The sequence below is a fragment of the Aphis gossypii genome, chromosome X (assembly GCF_020184175.1).
Source record: "Aphis gossypii isolate Hap1 chromosome X, ASM2018417v2, whole genome shotgun sequence".
NCBI lineage: Eukaryota > Metazoa > Arthropoda > Insecta > Hemiptera > Aphididae > Aphis > Aphis gossypii.
The window spans coordinates 26,526,516-26,540,740 of record NC_065533.1 but is presented as its reverse complement, the minus strand read 5'-3'; the positions used below and the strand labels follow the sequence as shown (position 1 = coordinate 26,540,740).

The window sequence follows — 14,225 nt, the reverse complement described above, 5'->3', positions numbered from 1 at the left end:
TCACATGCCACCACGCGCACAGACGCAGACAGTCGTGCACTCAAGCATTCGGGGGTAGGACGAATGATAACGTTATGAATTATGACCGAGGTGACTCGACGTGCAGCAGCCGCACCGCTCGCGATCTGGTCCGAGGGATGACACCTCGGTCGACTGCAACGTGGTACGCTCTCGAGGTGGTCGCCGGACCCCAGTTTTTTATATAATTGTTTGTCTCCCGTCATTATTGTATTATAATACCTAGGTAATGTTGTATTATTATACGATCGTGTTGTTCGATTGCCCGACAAACGTGGCAATAGATCGTGTGGCGCAGACGGATATTATATAATAATATTATCCGAATCTTAGTAGTGTACCACCTACCTATTATATTGTATAGTTGTTACATTATTAATCGTCTGTTTTCGGTGCTCGTGGAGAAAAAAACGCTCGTATTATAATATATTCGTATATTATCGTGGCTTTGGGTTTGGAACAAAGACGATGTTTAAAAAAATATGACGACAAATATAAAAAGGTCACGTAAACGTACATATACTATCGCTATAAATATTTAATAGCTATTTGTTATACTCACGGTGGCTATTCTGCATTGAGAGAATCGTTAAAAATATACCTGATAAATACAATCGCGATTATTATTATTAAATCGTCGCGCTCGGTATAACGATTTTAAAAGTAAATAAGCTTATTTCGTAGTTTTACATTAATACGAATGTAAAATAACTCACCATGGATTACGATTGCAGATCTGAGAACAACTTTTTCTCTCTTAAATTTTGAATCATAAAATAATTGGGTCAACTAGCCAGTTATTTATAATTTAATAGTTTTTCAATATAATATATATTTTTTTTTTGAAATAATCTCAATTCTGTATAAATTACAGTTTATACATTTGAATAAATGTATAATATATTTAATTCCACCGAATATTTTATGAAATTATAATTTATATTTAAATTTCCAATCATCGAGAGTTAATATTTAATAAAATATCGTAAATTTTAATTAAGAATAAAAACAATTATTAGTTTTTACTGTTTCATACAGAACTTTTGCTTGTTTGAACATAAATAATATATTTTAAGAAAAAAAAATATAGTTTATAAAATACATGCATTCAACGATATTAAATTATTTTAATTGTCTTTCAAGGATTAATTTACAACATTATAAAATTATTGTACTGCGTAATGATTCAACCAAACGGCGTTTTTGATAGGCAATTTAGCTACACTCCAGTCACGGATCCGTTTATTTTCATTCTAGAATATCTCATAACTCGTAAGTCAATAAGCCATGTATTGTTATTTTTTATGCATTTTAATTAAACATGCATTATAATACCAGCGTTGCAAGTAGATTTTCTTGTTATTTTATGATTTTGATTAATATATAACATATCAAAGTTAAAATATATAACTCAGTTAATATAAGTAAAGTATGATAACATTAACTTACACTACTTAATTATTATAACATCGATAAAGACGGTATGGAATATTGTATGTAATAAATTATTTTTCATTAAGTTCAATTGGTACAGATTATTTTAAGTTTAAGTGGTAGATACCATAAAAATTATAGAAAAACTTTATATTAAAACTACGAATATTAAAAATGTATGTAGAATACGGAGTCCAGAATTTTTTTGGATTTCTCCATTAATATACAATTGTATTATTAAGTAAAAAAAACACAGTTTCTGAAGTGGCGCTTAAGTGTCTTAAACTATATGTAGCTGTTTCTTTTTTTTTTTGTATAACATTTAAAATGCTTTTAGGAAAAGGTAAAGAAAAAAAGAATAATAATTAGTATAAAACTTATAGGTTGAATATTATAATATTTTAAAAGCAAAAAAAAACAAAATTACGTTAGGGTTAACATTTATTATTCTATTTATTTTTAAACCAAAATCATGAAAACAAAGGCGGTGCGGCACTGCAGTGTTTTTCGCAATTTAAATGCCAGGAACCAAAAAATATAATGGAACGGTGAGGCTGTTGCTTTGTGCTTAAATTTATTTTTAAGATAATATTATGTTAACGCATACAGAGTATAAACAAAGTATTTGCTAATGCAGTGTTTGTTGAAAACGCAAATAACATAAAAAATATATATAATGTAAACCCTTTTGTTTTGTTATGAAGGTGTACAGTCTTTCGAAAATGCCGATCGGATCAAACTACATAATATTGAAACGTTAATAATCTCTATTTTAAATAAATTCTGTACGAGACTATACGAGATAAAAGTAGTGTGGTGCAAAAACTATTGTTATTTGGCTTAATAATAATATTATAATGAACACAACGTTATACCACTCGTAGATTTCGATAATTTTCAGTCATACAAAAACACCATGAAAACAGCCTAATCTGATATTCTATAATCATCGCGTAATCCGATTACGACTTACTATCGACTTCAACTCACTTCTCTTTCCAGTGATGGGACATAATGCGTATTGCGTTGAATTTTCAACTTAACGTGACCGACGAGTCTATGCGAATGTCGTTTAATGTGTCTAAAACTTATTCAACTAATTCATATATGATCGTTATATTAATAAAGGCAATATATGCGCGCGCGTGTGTGCGTGTCTATTGCACTCGTGTTTCTGTTAAGTTTGATAATTTGATACATAGAGGATGTGCGCCTACAATCTAATACATAAAAAATCACATGTACGAAATACAATAATATGTCGTTGTTGGTGTATTCGTTGATTATAGAAAATTAAATATTTATTATGATTGGATATATTTTTAGACCCTTTATGTTTAGTTAAAACAGCAAAAACAATTTTGTTGAAAATTCGCGCGAATTAAATTCCATGGAATTTAATAAGGAGCAAATCCACGGAAATTTAATTCGTCACTGGAAATGCCGTGCATGTTCAACTATTATAATTATACATTGCACGGACGAACGTGGGTGCACAATTATTTTTTTTTGTTTTTATCCCCGATTGTTATGTACATACATGTCCACCTGTGTTAGCCACGAGATTGTACATCGTCTCGTGTCGCCTAAACCACGGACGGATGGATGCGGAGGCGGCGGCGCCGCATATTGATTTTTTCGCCAGAGAGTCAAACGGCGACAATATTGTCCGGAGTAAAAACAAAAAAAAACACAAATCAGTATGAAAATAAAAATAACAACATTTACATATACTCGTGTAAATAATATAATGCGTGCATATCATAATGTAAAGCTGAAGTCACCGGATCGAGTAATATAATGTATACCTAATAACGCCAGAACTACTGACCTTCAACTGACTTGTCTGGATCGGTAATGAGAGTCAAATGAGAATGCCGGATACGTTTTTTTTCGGTCCGAACAGTGTCACGCATCCCTTCAAACCCTCTAGAAGACGTTCCCGGTGCAAGACTAACCTTTTCCACGACTGGTGGTGATTCGATCAATCCGCATCACTGTTGGAATCGATGTTTTTAATATTTGTCATTATCGTTTTCATGTACGTAATATTAAAATAGTTACCATATATCATGTGTGATTGTATAATGGTACTGACTCGTAGGTGAAAAAAATGGATATTGTACAAGCCACAGGGCATGTAAAAAGAAAAAAAATTCAAAAGATTCAAAAATTTGACATTGTAAACGGAGATATTACACAATATGAACTTCAAAAACTACGCGAATCCTTTTAGTTTTTTTAAACACAAACGAAAATAATAAATATTATTATTGTTGCCGTCATAACGGAGTGTTACCGTAAAAGGTACAATAACGATGCATGTCAAACAGATCGTGGCAATTCGATTGTTCGACGCGGTACACATAATGCATTTTTACGTTTTTCTACCGTCTACAATAAATATTACTGTATGGAATTGATTATAAAATCGATTAATATAAAAACCAAAATGAAAAACTTAATCATATCACATTGGTATAAAATATGACATTGTAATAAAACTGACTGAATCTGTAGTCATTTTCAGATTTATACTGCGTTAATGATATTCCATTTGCAGAAAATCACTCAATTTTTTTTTTGATTCACTCAAAAAAGTAGTTATAGTTGGCTGTAGCCGTAAATATAACAGATCTAGCTTGATCGTATAAAAACTCAACGTGTGTACATTTTATATTTTATATCAGTGTTTTACAAAAAAATGTACCTTTCCGTCACAGAAAGGAATTACACAATTGAATACACACACACACTTATATACCTACATTGAAGGTGTTTATACTTAAAGAATTTCACAAAGAGGCAAGTAAAAACGAGGCATACAGTTAAAATAATAATATTCAATGTATATAATATCTTGAAGGTATTTTTGTGCAGGAATTCTCTTAGAAGTGTGTTTGAATTCACTTCCACTATAAAATGCACAAAACTTTTTTTCACTTTTTCCATACAACACCGTCACCACAGCAAACGTCTAAGCCACACTATGTGTATTCAAAATATATATATATACGATTTTCAATCCTTTTTACTAATCTCTTTTTTCTTCTGCTTCAGAAAATTGTTATTCACCATTTCACCAACCATTTTAACAAAAACATCATGTATCTTTTTATACTTTGCTTCGGACTGTATTTATTTGTTGGTGATTTGTTTTCTGATCGTCCGGCAATACTACCATTAAATAATAATAAACGAATTCATTCTTTGAGAAAAATTAAATTTCGAAGAATAAAAACCTACGTAGCGGAATTTAATTTACCACTGGTCGTATTTTTAAAACGTTTGAAGGACCTTTGACATTGTAACAAACTGTATTTTATATTATTATTCGCTTTGAACATATATGCATAAAATTCAAAAGTAGTCTTCATAAAAAACCGTAATTTATTGGATTCATCTTGTCCAGAAGTGGTACATATCTTAAGATTTCGTTTGGGAATCGCAGCTACCTTTATTAAGGTCTAGAATAAAACTATAATATATATCGTATAATATACGACCGATAAGTATGCGTCTGCTGTATATTATACACATTTTATTTTAGCGCACGATATAAATAATATTTCTATTATTAGTATAAAATGTAAGTTATGAATCTAAATACAATCATAACCTTGAGTTGTAGGTATATATTATATATTACTTAATTGTGATATGGTGCCTACTGGTAGGCGTATTATATTATAGCTCTAAATCAAAGATTAGTAAAACTGATAAAATCGACATTTTTCCATCAAGTACATTATCTTACATTCACAACTGTTTTTTTTTTTTTTTTTTTTAATAAAAACTACTTTATACCACATACAGTCTTTTACAAATATAATATTATAAAATATATAGAAAACACTTATGATTGTAATAAAACTCTAATATTACGACGTGAACGAGGATCACTATTTTCTGATATGGTATCGGTTAGAGTGTGTGCGTCACGATAGCACTCGGATAAGCAAAAGTCTAGACAGGTGACTATAATGTTTTAGACTTTGCAGTGTTTGTTTTTGAGTCAATTAAAGTGTTTCTGACCATATTTTGTTTAAACTGTTAATTGGTAGGTATATAGTTGCTTTGAGGTTTATTCGTTCACATGAACTCACAGAGTCGTTGAAGTTTCAACGTATGGCACCGATATACGGGGAAAAGTACGCCATCATGATTGCACTACTTTAACGCGAGATTAATAAGTAATAACCAACAAAACCTCGTCGGTTGAAACGATGACAAAGGTGAAACGGTCAAGGGTTTGGCGCCAACACCAATCTTCTCTGATAAAAATCAACGTGTACATGTCAACTGGAAAAAGTATTTTGACTTCAGGGGAGATTATACTTGTTGTAGTAAATATATATATATATTATATAGGCCGTATAGCGATATGAAAAAAAAACCGTCTCGTTACTTTTACGTCCCGTGATATTCAAACATGCGTCGTCACAGTAGTCTTGTGGCGTGACTCTTGCAAACTTACCGTGAACTACAGCGCACGTCCTCGTGCGTGTATGGAACTGGCGGCTGTTTATTCGCGACCGGCGGAGAACGACAATGATCCTCATCCATAATTCAGCAAACTCGAGAGTGCACTCGACGCGAGCGTATCGTGGAGACCGCGGTTTCAGGGCATCTACACACGCACAACGCACCGCGTATAATGTATAATTTATAATTTAATATACATTGTATTATACACAGAAAGCATTCGGAAGCTCTAAATCCACATACACGCGGTTACGTACAGTTTTGCGGTGATCGTAATTCGCGAGGTGCCTGTTACTGTAGTCGCGGTACATGGTATATCCGGTCGGTATTCTCTGGTATCACAAGTGACAGCGTTTCAGTTTATATACACGTTTTATAATGCTATATTAATATGTATATATATATTAGTGTAGTGAAATGGTGCACGGCCAATAGAATACTATTGTGACGTGCGTCCGCCGACCCCTGACGTAGTGACGTGTACGTAGTAGTCGAGGAACAGATTTAAATGGCCAAAAAAAAAAAAATTTATAACCAAAACCTATCTAAAATCCGCTTGTTCAACAAAAAATATCCATACTAATTGCCATTATAAAAACTAATTTTTCAAACGTTTCATCTGTCGAGTTTGATTGTATGGGTGGAAGTACAAATCGTCACAAAACAATACTATTCATTTTGAATTGTATTATCAACGAGAATAAAATATTCAGTTATGTATCTATATTATTTTTAACACGTGTATCTTTAAAGTAAAAAGTATATAGGTGATATTTAATATTTAAATGCGTACAACTTATTTAATATTTAATTTTAAAGTGTTCTACGATTATTGTAATGTTATGACATTAATCCGTTTTGGAAAATATAATAAATAATATAATAAATATTGAATGTATTCACTCTAACACGATCAATTTTACAAGGTATTTTATTTCTATTTTTGTATTTACTACAAACGAAGAAATACGATGTAAATACGCATAAAATAGTACATGAAATTACCATTTATGTGGTGCTACTGCTAGAATACAAATTTATAATTTGAATTTGATTTCTATAAATTAAACATAATAATGATTTTATGAACTTGACCGAAAACGATGCGATAATACGAAAATACAATAAAACGAATAACACTGGCGTTTCGAACATTTTATTATTTTTTATTTCTATATATTGTTTTATTAATATTTGCGAATATTTGTGGTTGCGACCTATACAAATACATCATATATTTAATACTATGACACGGTGAACTTTATATCAGTTATTACTATTATTATTATTATTGTGGTGGTGGTTACAAAAATGAATTGGGACGAAAAATGTTTGAACAAAGGCTAGCAGACGAGCATCACACCCGGCCTGAGCACGAGCAGTTGTTACTTGTTATTGGTGAAACGTCTCTGCTATCCCGAAACAATGCGGAGGTTAACGAACGCGAAAAGGGCAACCGGATGGTACCGAAACGGAAGTCGTTGGTTTTCCACCGCAATTGCGTTTAATACCCATATGTGGGTGCACGTGAGAAAAACCCGATGGACACACCGGATTTTTTTATTTATTTATTTGCTCACGTATGTGTATACTGTATAGGTTATATAATAATAGTAATAATAAAATACTAACCATTGTTCTGTATCCTTGTCCGTGCTAGCCTTTGGATCTTTCTTTTCATATCTTTCCTTTTGAAAAGTTCTTGAGTTTTTTTCTATCGTTTTTGTGCGTTCAGTTCAAAAGGTCGAAAACGGAATTATTCGGCCGTCTGAGATGTGTTTTCTCTCCTCCGCGCTACCTCTTCTTCACGGATGACAAATATCAAATGGTGCTAGCCATGATGACGTGTCAAAACTCTAAACGTTACAAAATAGTTCTAAAAATCATAATTTTTTCCTGTGTTTGTGTTCACGTCAATTCGATTACGCCACAACAGGAAAGTTTTCAGTTGCAATTCGCTAAACAGCACAAAACTAACTATACAGATTTCCTACTCTGGTGTTAAAACCGTAAACCAAAACTTCTGACACCATGGTGCGATAACTAAAAACACAATCCCGACGCCATTACTTAAACGTATATGTATTTTCGTTTTTTCAAATCATACACTCCAAAACCTTCGTTCGTGTCGTCGTATCGCACGTATTTACCATGGTATTTTTTTTTTTTTTTTGTAAAGTATTTCCCCCTTCCCTCATTTATGCAATAAATTAGATAGCGAACGACTTTACTATGCACTATATAGATTCTATAGCACCCTCCTTTATACATACAGTGTGATTATGTTCTCATGGACCACTCAATAATATTTTTGTATTATGAAATTCTAAGAATTTTCCATTAATTTATTTTTTTTCAAACATTTAAGCACACCAAATTACACTCATATAATATTATGTTTACCATCAGTATTTTTTTACACAGTAAAAATTTATAAAATTCCTTTGTGTCTTTTAAGTCATTTTATGTTTCTTTTTACGAAAAATAATCACCTTGTGTCTTGTATCAATATCTACGTTGTTTTAAAGTGTTTAAAATAATAATTTTATATAGGTATATTATTTCAAACTCAACGTTTTCCACTCGCATCAAACGCGAAACAAAAATAATAATAATACTTAAAAAATTTTCTGAATACTCATTAGAAACAAATCATAACCTACCTATGAATAAATAACGTGTTCGTTATTTTTTGTTTTTTTATTGTTATTTTTTGTCACTAAAAAGTTTATTTTAACCTTAGTGTTCTAAAGAATGCTTTTCTAACTTGATTTTATTTTATTTTTTTAGTTAATGTTGAAAAAATCGAGTTTTTTACGATGACAATTTCATTAAGATTGAATTTTTAGTTAAATCTTAGCAGATGTTTTTTTTAGATAGTAAGAATTAATTATTATTCAACCCGTTAAAAAAAAAATGCCAAGTTTAAATTAACGATAGGTTAGTTAGGTCTCTAATCAAAAAAAAAAAAAAAAGAAAAAGGAAAAAGTTTTGTTATTAAAACGTTCTAATTGACTAATTTTAATTGGTGATCAGTAGAACCGTAAATTATGATAATACTCATATTGTGTAATAATAGTTTTTGAAATGTTTGACAAAGTTATGTTTAAGTTGTAGTCGTATCATTAAAATATTACTTTACAATAAATAATACCAAATGAAAATACATATTATTATTATATTAAAGTAAATGAATTGTATCATTTTGAATTGTAATAATATGAGTATTGTTCAGTGTCGACAGTTGTGCATAAATTCAAGATAGGCACGTCACACGCGTTACATTTGTTCAGACAATCAAATTATAATAATGCACAAATACATTTAATTTTAAAAATGTAATTATTTTTGGAAATATTGATTGGCACAATTATTTTAGAAATTTGGGACGATAATTTATATTAATAGCACGTGAACAACAATAATTATTATGCATAACAAGATTGCTGAATGGTGCTTAAATTTTATATTGTTATATAGTTAGAGATGAATTTATCACGGCTTTAATTGATAAACTATAATAATTATCACTAACGTACCTATTTTTTTTAATGATTAGTGTATATACAAAATATAATAGAAATATACTTATTTTTCATGCTACACTATGGCTAAGTATAATTTACTTACCTATTTATAATATAGACTACTCAAACTATCATTGTTATTAATATGTGTATAATATTATACAATATAATATAGGTTTTATTATAATATACGTATATGTTTTTGTGTATTAAATATATATCCACTGGTTTGAATTACATCATAAGTTATACGTGAATGTTGTAAAATTTGAAATTAAATACAAATTGTATTGAACAAAACAAGAGTTGAGCTACATATAATATGATATTATGGTCATAATAATCGAAAAAATTGCCTAAGTAATAACTAATAAAACTATTCAATTAGTTTTTACAGTATAAAATGTATATAATAATTCTATATCTATTTAGACTACATAATATATTACTTATAATACTTACGTTTACGTATAGTCAAATAATTCATGTTGTTATCATGTAAAATATAGAATTTATAAAAATATATACTTTATTATATTAATAAGTATAATTATAATATTATCATTCCTTATATTCATTTTAAACCTAAATATAAAACTTTGATTTTTAATTAATGTAGGTAGTTTAATCCTTCAAAAAATAAAAGTATTAATTATTTTAGTATTGTATTATTGATAAACCTGCCTTAATTACAAAGCAAAACACTGCCTAGTAAGTAGTAAGTAGGGCAGTAGCCCTTACTCACATCTATATTATCACACACTCTACAAATCTAAATTTCACTAGATAGATTTTAGATTGCCATCTAAAGTTTAGACTTTGAATAAATTTAAACAAATATTTATATTAAAATTGAATGTATTACATTTAATATAAACAATAATACGCATGAATTGTTCTTTCTATACTATAAAAACAATATCAAATTTATTCTTACAAAATTGTGTAGGGGCAACTTTCTTGTGATATTTAAGAGCGGACACCATATCAATGCTTTTGAGTTTACAACTACAAAATATCACACTAGTATGCAATTTTGCGATAACACTTTCAAAATTAAAAACACCGTAACAGAAATGTTTATATTTGCGAAAAAAAAAACCACGAGTCTGTCTGTCAAATGACATATTATTTTTAAGGAAGAAAAAACACGTACAAAGTTTCATTTAAATAATAATAAAAAAAAAAACATTTGCTTAACAATTTATAGTGAAAAGAGAAGTTTTAATTTGAAAAAAAAATAATATATATCGCCACAGTAAATACTATAGAAAATGTTTACATTTTAAAATATAATATTTATAAGAACACTTTATAAATTCTAAAATGTATAATTCAAATAAACGTATTTTAAATAAGGGAAGAAATGAGATTCTTGTGCTTAGTGAATCATTCTGTATATACGACCAATTATTATTATTATGAAATTTATGGTGATAGCTACCTAGTGAATATCTATAAAATAAACGATTGTTTTTTAAACGATAGAATGTTTATAGTGTGATTCACCAAGCATCCATGCCTAAAAAACCCCAGTGTTTGTAATGCATTAATTCAAATTTTAAAATTGTTTATTATATTTCAAATAATAGATATTTTTTTACTACTTAAGAAGTATCTTGTAACCTAACCATTTAAACCTTAGTTTTGCAAATAAAAAATTCTATTTTCTTCAAAAATTACAAATTTTGATAGATCAATATTACATTATTAATTAGGTATAGCCTATCCCCATATCATACTAACCTTACATCATGTACATTTTATCCCTTGGTAAACAAAGACAAATAACTTAACAACTATCCGTTTGCATTTTGTTTATATATAAGTCAAAACTTTCAGGAAAATTGTACACAGACTAATTTACAGTTAAAGGGAATTTCTCTTTTAAAAGAAAAAATAAATTTGTTTTTCCATATGATACTATCCCCGTGTAGTGCGTAATACAGAATATTTGCATTATTGAAGGAAAAAGAGACGTGAGCATGTACGGTGAATAGTCGCGTATTATAACGTGTAGATGCGTACACGCGTCAATTATGGTATGATGAAATATTGTTTTGCGGGCAAAATTATATAAAACGGAGAGAAAAAAATAACGATTTCCGCCGCGAAAACCGGTAAATCCCAACACCGTGTGTGTATGCACACTTATAATATTATTGTTGTGTATACATACACTGCGATGGTAATGGACTTGTTAAAGCGTCTCGTAGGTACCTACCTTTCTAACATAAATAAATATGCGATCGACAGTGAACGCTCTCGACGGGTTCTTTTGTTCGATTCGGCAGGGGCGGCACGCGTGATGGATTACCGTCAGACGTCCGCGGGCCTCAGTGTTTCGTGTAATAGCTGTCATAATGTTTCACACCGTCCGCACGGTAGGAATTGGCAGGCAGATCCTGTTTAGATCCGATGAGGATCCAGGCCGTGTACCATCACCTTACTCCCGGAACTGCGAGACAAAACGATATCCTCAGGATATTTCTAATTCCGTGTATTTTTGTAAAATATTATATCGTTGTTATAATAATAATATATATTAGCAAAATATTTAAAGATATTATACATCACCAATGATATATTTTTTGTCGTAGTATAATAATCGAAAATATAAATGTCAAGGTCATATGTTATGACTAGGATGAAAGTAAATTTCATCAAAAGTATAAATATTTATAAAAAATACTGTTATTCTTAAAAGTCAGAAGAATATTTTTGTAAAATATAATGATATTTTTAAATATTGTTCGTTAAATATTAAATATATTTATTTATTTATTTCTGTTTCAGGTAAGAATACGACCATTTTTGAAGTATTTTAAGCGTTAAACATTAATCGGAAAAAGTTCAAAACAAGTAATGGAAAAACATTTTAAATTTAAATATAAATGCATATAGTTAAAAATTAAGAAACATTAAATTGAGTTTCAATATTACTGGGATATAATTTTAATATTATAAATAAATATAAATTTTAAATGTTAACTGTTTCATAGTCAATAACATTTTTTGAAAATCGTGGAAAACAATAACATTATTAAAGAGGCCTATTATTTCCGAACTACTATTATTTATTGTAAATAAGCCTAATAAATTATTAGATATATTATCATGGATCAGGCGTGAGCCAGATTTATTAAAGGGAGAAAGAATCTTGTAATTTATGTACATTTGAAATTAAAATACTTTAGAATAATTCATTTATGTATTCACTTAAGATATTTATCTTTATAGGTCCATGCCTACGTGACTCATATAATGAGTACTTAACACAACCTCATTGAAAATGAAATATGTTTACTGCTTTTAAGTTATTTTAATATACTTATTACTTTGATAATATTGAAACTATAGTAAGTGATGAAAAAAAAAACAATAATTTTTTGAAACATAACACACTGTTATAAATATATATATATATATAGTTTTCTGTTGCTACAATTGTTTTTATGGGATAATTTTCTAAATTTAATAAAAATGTTATGATTATGAAATATTTTACATTATTGTTTTTATATTGCGTAATATAAAACAATTTCTAAATTGTTACAAAAAAAAGTTTTTTCTTTTCATTAAAACGCATGCAATCGTATTAAAAAAATCTATGTCTCATAGATAATGGTAACAATATAATATATTACTCTATTTTTAAATATTATTGAAAATGAGATATTCTGAGCTTAAAATACTAATATGATTTCCATGTTTTAACTTTAAATATTAATCAATTCTATAAGTACATAATGGTACAGTGGTAGACACTATTGTTGAATAATAATTATTAATATAAGTACCTAGTAACTATACGTATAAAAGTTAATTATTTTACTCTAAATTCGTCAATTATTTTATTGTGCATAGGACGTAATTGGGTACCTATTCATCGCCAATACTAATGTCAAACTTAACTTTATTTATAAGGAAACTATTACTGTACATCATTTGATTTAGCACATGTATAGTTAAGCAATTTACATAAATGCGTTCTTTGTACGCCATTATACTAGAGTAGTGTTTTGAAACTAATTTCATTATGTTTCCACCTGAGTTTGAATTAATAAATACAAAAATAAAATTTAAATCTACGTGCGTACCTATCTTTCTTTCGTTTTCAAGATTTCAAGGATTAAATAATCATCGTTTTATAATAAAATGTTCAATTAAGTCATAAAAAAATCCAAATGTAAATGTATGTATGTATTATATAATATTATAATATAAAAGCAGTATATTATACAAAAATTGTTTTCAGCTACAGCTTCATCAAAATAAATTAATAAAACCATTTAAATATCAAAACTATTTTTTTTTTTTTTTTTAGTTCACCTGCTCTAACTTTTGGCTTACGTGAAATTATATTTATATACATCTATTTTTACAATAATATTACTATGCAAAAAAAAAATACATTGGCATTTTTAATTCTGAGTACAGTATCTACACTTATTGGTTTAAAAGCAATGAATGAATAAAAAAAAAATCCTATTAAAATTTTAATTACTGCAAAATATACGTGCTCTGTATGGAGGACTTTAAATCGGAAATTTAATTTTAACGCTTGCTTTGTTAATGTAGTTTTCATAACTGAAATATTTATACTTAAACATTGCATTGAGTATTAATATTTGAAAAATAACATAAAAACATAACAAAATTTATGACATAACATTTTTGAAAACTTGGATCATAATCGAATTTATCGAGTACTATAGATTATAATAATTATTGCTACTTATTTATATGGAACAGCTGCAG

General features: G+C 28.7%; 1 protein-coding gene across 1 annotated transcript in view; it reads left to right on the top strand.

The window, feature by feature from the left end:
- Nucleotides 1-14,225, top strand: part of LOC114119029 (nephrin-like) — a 395,167-nt gene that overhangs the window by 185,248 nt on the left and 195,694 nt on the right. The gene's annotated exons all lie outside the window — the stretch shown is intronic.